This window comes from Triticum urartu, chromosome 6 (genome assembly GCF_003073215.2).
Source record: "Triticum urartu cultivar G1812 chromosome 6, Tu2.1, whole genome shotgun sequence".
Classification (NCBI taxonomy): Eukaryota; Viridiplantae; Streptophyta; class Magnoliopsida; order Poales; family Poaceae; genus Triticum; species Triticum urartu.
In genome coordinates, this window is record NC_053027.1 from 451,110,069 (window position 1) to 451,118,137 (window position 8,069).

Below are 8,069 nucleotides of genomic sequence, written 5' to 3' on the forward strand. Positions count from 1 at the left end.
TGTATAAGTCATGAAGAAAGCAATAGCAACAAACTAAACGATCATGTCCTAAGCTAACGGAATGGGTCAAGTCCATCACATCATTCTCGTAATGATGTGATCCCGTTAATCAAATGACAACTCATGTCTATGGTTAGGAAACATAACCATCTTTGATCAACGAGCTAGTCAAGTAGAGGCATACTGGTGACACTCTGTTTGTCTCATGTATTCACACATGTATCATGTTTCCGATTAATACAATTCTATCATGAATAATAAACATTTATCGTGATATAAGAAAATAAATAATAACTTTATTATTGCCTCTAGGGCGTATTTCCTTCAGTCTCCCACTTGCACTAGAGTCAATAATCTAGATTACACAGTAATGACTCTAACACCCATGGAGTCTTGGTGTTGATCATGTTTTGCTCATGGAAGAGGCTTAGTCAACGGGTCTGCAACATTCAGATCCGTATGTATCTTGCAAATCTCTATGTATCCCACCTGGACTTGGTCCCGGATGGAATTGAAGCGTCACTTGATGTTCTTGGTCCTCTTGTGAAATCTGGATTCCTTTGCCAAGGCAATTGCACCAGTATTGTCAAAGAAGATTTTCATTGGACCCGATGCACTAGGTATGACACCTAGATCGGATATGAACTCCTTCATTTGCTGCTTCCGAAGTAGCATTGTACTCCGCTTCACACGTAGATCCCGCCACGACGCTTTGTTTAGAACTGCCCCAACTGACATCTCCACCGTTCAATATAAACACGTATCTGGTTTGCGATTTAGAATCGTCTGGATCAGTGTCAAAGCTTGCATCAACGTAACCATTTACGATGAGCTCTTTGTCACTTCCATAAACGAGAAACATATCCTTAGTCTTTTCAGGTATTTCAGGATGTTCTTGACCGCTGTTCAAAGTGATCCACTCTGGATTACTTTGGTACCTCCCTGCTAAAACTAATAGCAAGGACACATCAGGTCTGGTACACAGCATTGCATACATGATAGAGCCTATGGCTGAAGCATAGGGAACATCTTTCATTTTCTCTCTATCTTCTGAAGTGGTCGGGCATTGAGTCTTACTCAACTTCACACTTTGTAACACAGGTAAGAACCCTTTCTTTGTCTGATCCATTTTGAACTTCTTCAAAACTTTGTCAAGGTATGTGCTTTGTGAAAGTCCAATTAAGCGTCTTGATCTATCTCTATAGATCTTGATGCCCAATATGTAAGCAGCTTCACCGAGGTCCTTCATTGAAAAACTCTTATTCAAGTATCCTTTTATCCTATCCGGAAATTCTATATCATTTCCAATCAACAATATGTCATCCACATATAAGATTATAAATGCTACAGAGCTCCCACTCACTTTCTTATAAATACAGGCTTCTCCAAAAGTCTGTATAAAACCATATTCTTTGATCACACTATCAAAACGTTTATTCCAACTCCGAGAGGCTTGCACCAGTCCATAAATAGATCGCTGGAGCTTGCACACTTTGTTAGCTCCATTTGGATCGACAAAACCTTCCGGTTGCATCATATACAACTCTTCTTCCAGAAATCCATTCAGGAATGCATTTTTGACATCCATTTGCCAAATTTCATAATCATAAAATGCGGAAATTGCTAACATGATTCGGACAGACTTATGCATCGCTACGGGTGAGAAGGTCTCATCGTAGTCAATCCCTTGAACTTGTCGAAAACCTTTTGCAACAAGTCGAGCTTTATAGACAGTAACATTACCGTCAGCGTCAGTCTTATTTTTGAAGATCCATTTATTCTCGATTGCTTGCCGATCATCGAGCAAGTCAACCAAAGTCCATACTTTGTTCTCATACATGGATCCCATCTCAGATTTCATGGCCTCAAGCCATTTTGCGGAATCTGGGCTCACCATCGCTTCTTCATAGTTCGTAGGTTCATCATGGTCTAGTAACATAACCCCCAGAACAGGATTACCGTACCACTCTGGTGCGGATCTCACTCTGGTTGACCTACGAGGTTCGCTAGTAACTTGATCTGAAGCTTCATGATCATCATCATTAGCTTCCTCACTAATTGGTGTAGGTGTCACAGGAACCGGTTTCTGTGATGAACTACTTTCCAATAAGGGAGCAGGTACATTTACCTCATCAAGTTCTACTTCCCTCCCACTCACTTCTTTCGAGAGAAACTCCTTCTCTAGAAAGGATCCATTCTTGGAAATGAATGACTTGCCTTCGGATCTGTGATAGAAGGTGTACCCAACAGTTTCCTTTGGGTATCCTATGAAGACATATTTCTCCGATTTGGGTTCAAGCTTATCAGGTTGAAGCTTTTTCACATAAGCATCGCAGCCCCAAACTTTAAGAAACAACAACTTTGGTTTCTTGCCAAACTACAGTTCATAAGGCGTCGTCTCAACGGATTTTCATTGTGCCCTATTTAACGTGAATGCAGCCGTTTCTAAAGCATAACCCCAAAACGATAGTGGTAAATCAGTAAGAGACATCATAGATCGCACCATATCTAGTAAAGTACGATTACGACGTTTGGACACACCATTACATTGTGGTGTTCTGGGTGGCGTGAGTTGCGAAACTATTCCGCATTGTTTCAAATGTAGACCAAACTCGTAACTCAAATATTCTCCTCCACGATCAGATCGTAGAAACTTTATTTTCTTGTTACGATGATTTTCCACTTCACTCTGAAATTCTTTGAACTTTTCAAATGTTTCAGACTTATGTTTCATTAAGTAGATATACCATATCTGCTTAAATCATCTGTGAAGGTGAGAAAATAATGATATCCGCCGCGAGCCTCAAGATTCATCGGACCACATACATCTGTATGTATGATTTCCGACAAATTTGTTGCTCGCTCCATAGTTCCGGCGAACGGCGTTTTAGTTATCTTGCCCATGAGGCATGGTTAGCAAGTACCAAGTGATTCATAATCAAGTGATTCCAAAAGTACATCAGTATGGAGTTTCTTCATGCGCTTTACACCAATATGACCCAAACGGCTGTGCCACAAATAAGTTGCACTATCATTATCAACTCTGCATCTTTTTTCTTCAACATTATGATTATGTGTATCACTACTATCGAGATTCATCAAAAATAGATCACTCTTCAAGGGTGCATGACCATAAAAGGTATTACTCATATAAATAGAACAACCATTATTCTCTGATTTAAATGAATAACCGCCTCGCATCAAACAAGATCCAGATATAATGTTCATGCTCAACGCTGGCACCAAATAACAATTATTTAGGTCTAATACTAATCCCGAAGGTAGATGTAGAGGTAGCGTGCCGACGTCGATCACATCGTCTTTGGAACCGTTTCCCACGCGCATCGTCACCTCGTCCTTGGCCAGTGTTCGCTTAATCTGTAGTCCTTGTTTTGAGTTGCAAATATTAGCAACAGAACCAATATCAAATACCCAGGTGCTACTGCGAGCTCTGGTAAGGTACACATCAATAACATGTATATCACATATACCTTTGTTCACCTTGCCATCCTTCTTATCCACCAAATACTTGGGGCAGTTCCGCTTCCAGTGACCAGTCTGCTTGCAGTAGAAGCACTCAGTCTCAGGCTTAGGTCCAGACTTGGGTTTCTTCTCTTGAGCAGCAACTTGCTTGCTGTTCTCCTTGAAGTTCCCCTTCTTCTTCCCTTTGCACTTTTTCTTGAAACTGGTCGTCTTATTGACCATCAACACTTGATGCTCCTTCTCGATTTCTACCTCCGTAGCCTTGCATTGCGAAGAGCTCGGGAATTGTTTTATTTATCCCTTGCATATTATAGTTCATTACGAAGCTTTTGTAGCTTGGTGGAAGTGATTGAAGAACTCTGTCAATGATACTATCAACATGAAGATTAACCCCCAGTTGAGTCAAGTGATTATGATACCCAGACATTTTGAGTATATGTTCACTGACAGAACTATTCTCCTCCATCTTGCAGCTATAGAACTTATTGGAGACTTCATATCTCTCAATCCGGGCATTTGCTTGAAATATTAACTTCAACTCCTGGAACATCTCATATGCTCCATGACGTTCAAAACATCGTTGAAGTCCCGGTTCTAAGCCGTAAAGCATGGCACACAGAAATATCGAGTAGTCATCAGCTTTACTCTGCCAAACGTTCTTAACGTTGTCAGCAGCATCTGCAGCAGGCCTGGCACCCAGCGGTGCTTCCAGGACGTAATTTTTCTGTGAAGCAATGAGGATAATCCTCAAGTTACGGACCGAGTCCATGTAATTGCTACCATCATCTTTCAACTTTGCTTTCTCAAGGAACGCATTAAAATTCAACGGAACAACAACACGGGCCATCTATCTACAAACAACATAGACAAGCAAGATACTATCAGGTACTAAGTTCATGATAATTTTTAGTTCAATTAATCATATTTCTTAAGAACTCCCACTTAGATAGACATCTCTCTAATCCTCTAAGTGATCACGTGATCCATATCAACTAAACCATAACCGATCAACACGTGAAATGGAGTAGCTTTCAATGGTGAACATCACTATGTTGATCATATCTACTATATGATTCACACTCGACCTTTTGGTCTCAGTGTTCCGAGGCCATATCTGCATATGCTAGGCTCGTCAAGTTTAACCTGAGTATTCTGCGTGTGCAAAACTGGCTTGCACCCGTTGTAGATGGACATAGAGCTTATCATACCCCGATCATCACGTGGTGTCTCAGCACAACGAACTTTGGCAATGGTGCATACTCAGGAGAATACTTTTATCTTGAAATTTAGTGAGAGATCATCTTATAATGCTACTGTCAATCAAAGCAAAATAAGATGCATAAAAGATAAACATCACATGCAATCAATATAAGAGATATGATATGGCCACCATCATCATGTGCTTGTGATCTCCATCTCCGAAGCACCGTCATGATCACCATCATCACCGGCGCGACACCTTGATCTCCATCGTAGCATCGTTGTCGTCTCGCCAACTATTGCTTCTACGACTATCGCTACCGCTTAGTGATAAAACCAGGCTCGGATGCCACTGTTGGCGAAGGTAGTAATTTCAAAAAAAAAATCCTACGCACACACAAGATCATGGTGATGCATAGCAACGAGAGGGGAGAGTGTGTCCACGTACCCTCGTAGACCAAAAGCAGAAGCGTTAGCACAACGCGGTTGAAGTAGTCATACATCTTCACGATCCGACCGATCAAGTACCGAACACACGGCACCTCCGAGTTTAGTACACGTTCAACTCGATGATGTCCCTCGAACTCCGATCCAGCCGAGCTTTGAGGGAGAGTTCTGTCAGCACGACGGCGTGGTGACGATGATGATGTTCTACCGACGCAGGGCTTCGCCTAAGCACCGCTACGATATTATCGAGGTGGATTATGGTGGAGGGGGGCACCGCACACGGCTAAGAGATCCAAGAGATCAATTGTTGTGTTCCCAAGGGGTGCCTCCCTCCCCGTTTATAAAGGAGTCGAGGAGGGGGAGGGGGCCGGCCACCCTAGGCGCACCCCGTGAGGAGTCCTCCCACCGGGAATAGGACACCCCCTTTCCATGTGGGAGTAGGAGAGGAGAGGGAAGGAGAGAGGGGGAAAGGGGGGCTCCCCCTCCTTGTCCAATTCAGACTAGGGGGGAGGGGGCTCGCGGCTGCCCCTTGGCCGCCCCTCCTCTTCTCCACTAGAGCCCAATAGGCCCAAGAGTCTCCCCGGGTGTTTCCGGTAACCCCCACGGTACTCCAGTATATGCCCGATACTCCCCGAAACCATTCCGGTGTCCGAACATAGTTGTCCAATATATCAATCTTTATGTCTCGACCATTTCGAGACTCCTCGTCATGTCCGTGATCACATCTGGGACTCCGAACTACCTTCGGTACATCAAAACACATAAACTCATAATATAACCGTCATCGACCTTTAAGCGTGCGGACTCTACGGGTTCGAGAACTATGTAGACATGACCGAGACACGTCTCTGGTCAATAACCAATAGAGGAGCCTGGATGCTCATATTGGCTCCCACATATTCTATGAAGATCTTTGTCGTCAAACCGCATAACAACATACGTTGTTCCCTTTGTCATCGGTATGTTACTTGCCCGAGATTCGATCGTCGGTATCTCAATACCTAGTTCAATCTCGTTACTGGCAAGTCTCTTTACTCATTCCATAATACATCATCCTGTAACTAACTCATTAGTTGCAATGCTTGCAAGGCTTATAGTGATGTGCATTACCGAGTGGGCCCAGAGATAACTCTCCAACAATTGGAGTGACAAATCCTAATCTCGAAGTACGCCAACCCAACAAGTACCTTCGGAGACACCTGTAGAGCACCTTTATAATCACCCAGTTACATTGTGATGTTTGGTAGCACACAAAGTGTTCCTCCGGTAAACGGGAGTTGCATAATCTCATAGTCATAGGAACATGTATAAGTCATGAAGAAAGCAATAGCAACATACTAAACGATCAAGTGCTAAGCTAATAGAATGGGTCAAGTCAATCACATCATTCTCCTAATTATGTGATCCCGTTAATCAAATGAAAATTGTTTGTCTATGGCTAGGAAACATAACCATCTTTGATCAACGAGCTAGTCAAGTAGAGGCATACTGCTGACACTCTATTTTTCTATGTATTCACACATGTATCATGTTTTCGGTTAATACAATTCTAGCATGAATAATAAACATTTATCATGATATAAGGAAATAAATAATAACTTTATTATTGCCTCTAGGGCATATTCCTTCAATTACCTCTACCGACTCGAAACCTTTTAGTATGCAAGATAGTAGGTTCCTCAAGGGGATCCTCGAAGGCATCAAAGTTTCCCATGTTATTATTGCGTTCATTAGCGATAGCCTCCCCAGATTCAGACATGGCGAAAGAAAGGCGAGCAGAAAAGAAGCGAACGGAAAGAAAGGGCGAATAAAATGGCAAGGGTGAAGTGGGGGAGAGGAAAACGAGAGGCAAATGGCAAATAATGTAATGCCAGGGATAAGAGTTTGTGATGGGTACTTGGTATGTCTTGACTTGTACGTAGACTCCACGGCAACAGCGCCACAATCCTTCTTGCTACCTCTTGAGCACTGCGTTGGTTTTCCTTTGAAAAGGAAAGGGTGATGCGGTAAAGTAGGGTAAGTATTTCCCTTAGTTTTTGAGAACCAAGGTATCAATCCAGTAGGAGACTACAATCGATTCCCACGCACCTACACAAACAAATAAGAACCTCGCAACCAACGCGATAAAGGGGTTGTCAATCCCGTCACGGTCACTTACGAGAGTGACATCATATAGAGATGATAAGATAATATTTTTGGTATTTCTATGATAAAGAGTAAAAGTAAAGATTGCAAGGTAAATAAAGATAGAAATAGCTTGTTGACGGAAGATTAATATGATGGAAAATAGACCCGGGGGCCATAGGTTTCACTAGTGGCTTCTCTCAAGATAGCATAAGTATTACGGTGGGTAAACGAATTACTGTCGAGCAATTGATAGAATTGAGCATAGTTATGAGAATATATAGGTATGATCATGTATACAGGCATCACATCCGTGACAAGTAGACCGACTCCTGCCTGCATCTACTACTATTACTCCACACATCGACCGCTATCCAGCATGCATCTAGAGTATTAAGTTCATAAGAACAGAGTAACGCTTTAAGCAAGATGACATGATGTAGAGGGATAAACTCATGCAATATGATATAAACCCCATCTTTTTATCCTCGATGGAAACAATACAATACGTGTCGTTTCCCCTACTGTCACTGGGATCGAGCACCGCAAGATTGAACCCAAAGCTAAGCACTTCTCCCATTGCAAGAAAGATCAATCTAGTAGGCCAAACCAAACTGATAATTTGAAGATACTTGCAAAGATAACCAATCATACATAAAAGAATTCAGAGGAGATTCAAATATTGTTCATAGATAATCTTGATCATAAAGCCACAATTCATCAGATCTCAACAAACACACCGCAAAAGAAGAGTTACGTCAAATAGATCTCCAAGAGAATCGAGGAGAACTTTGTATTGAGATCCAAAGAGAGAG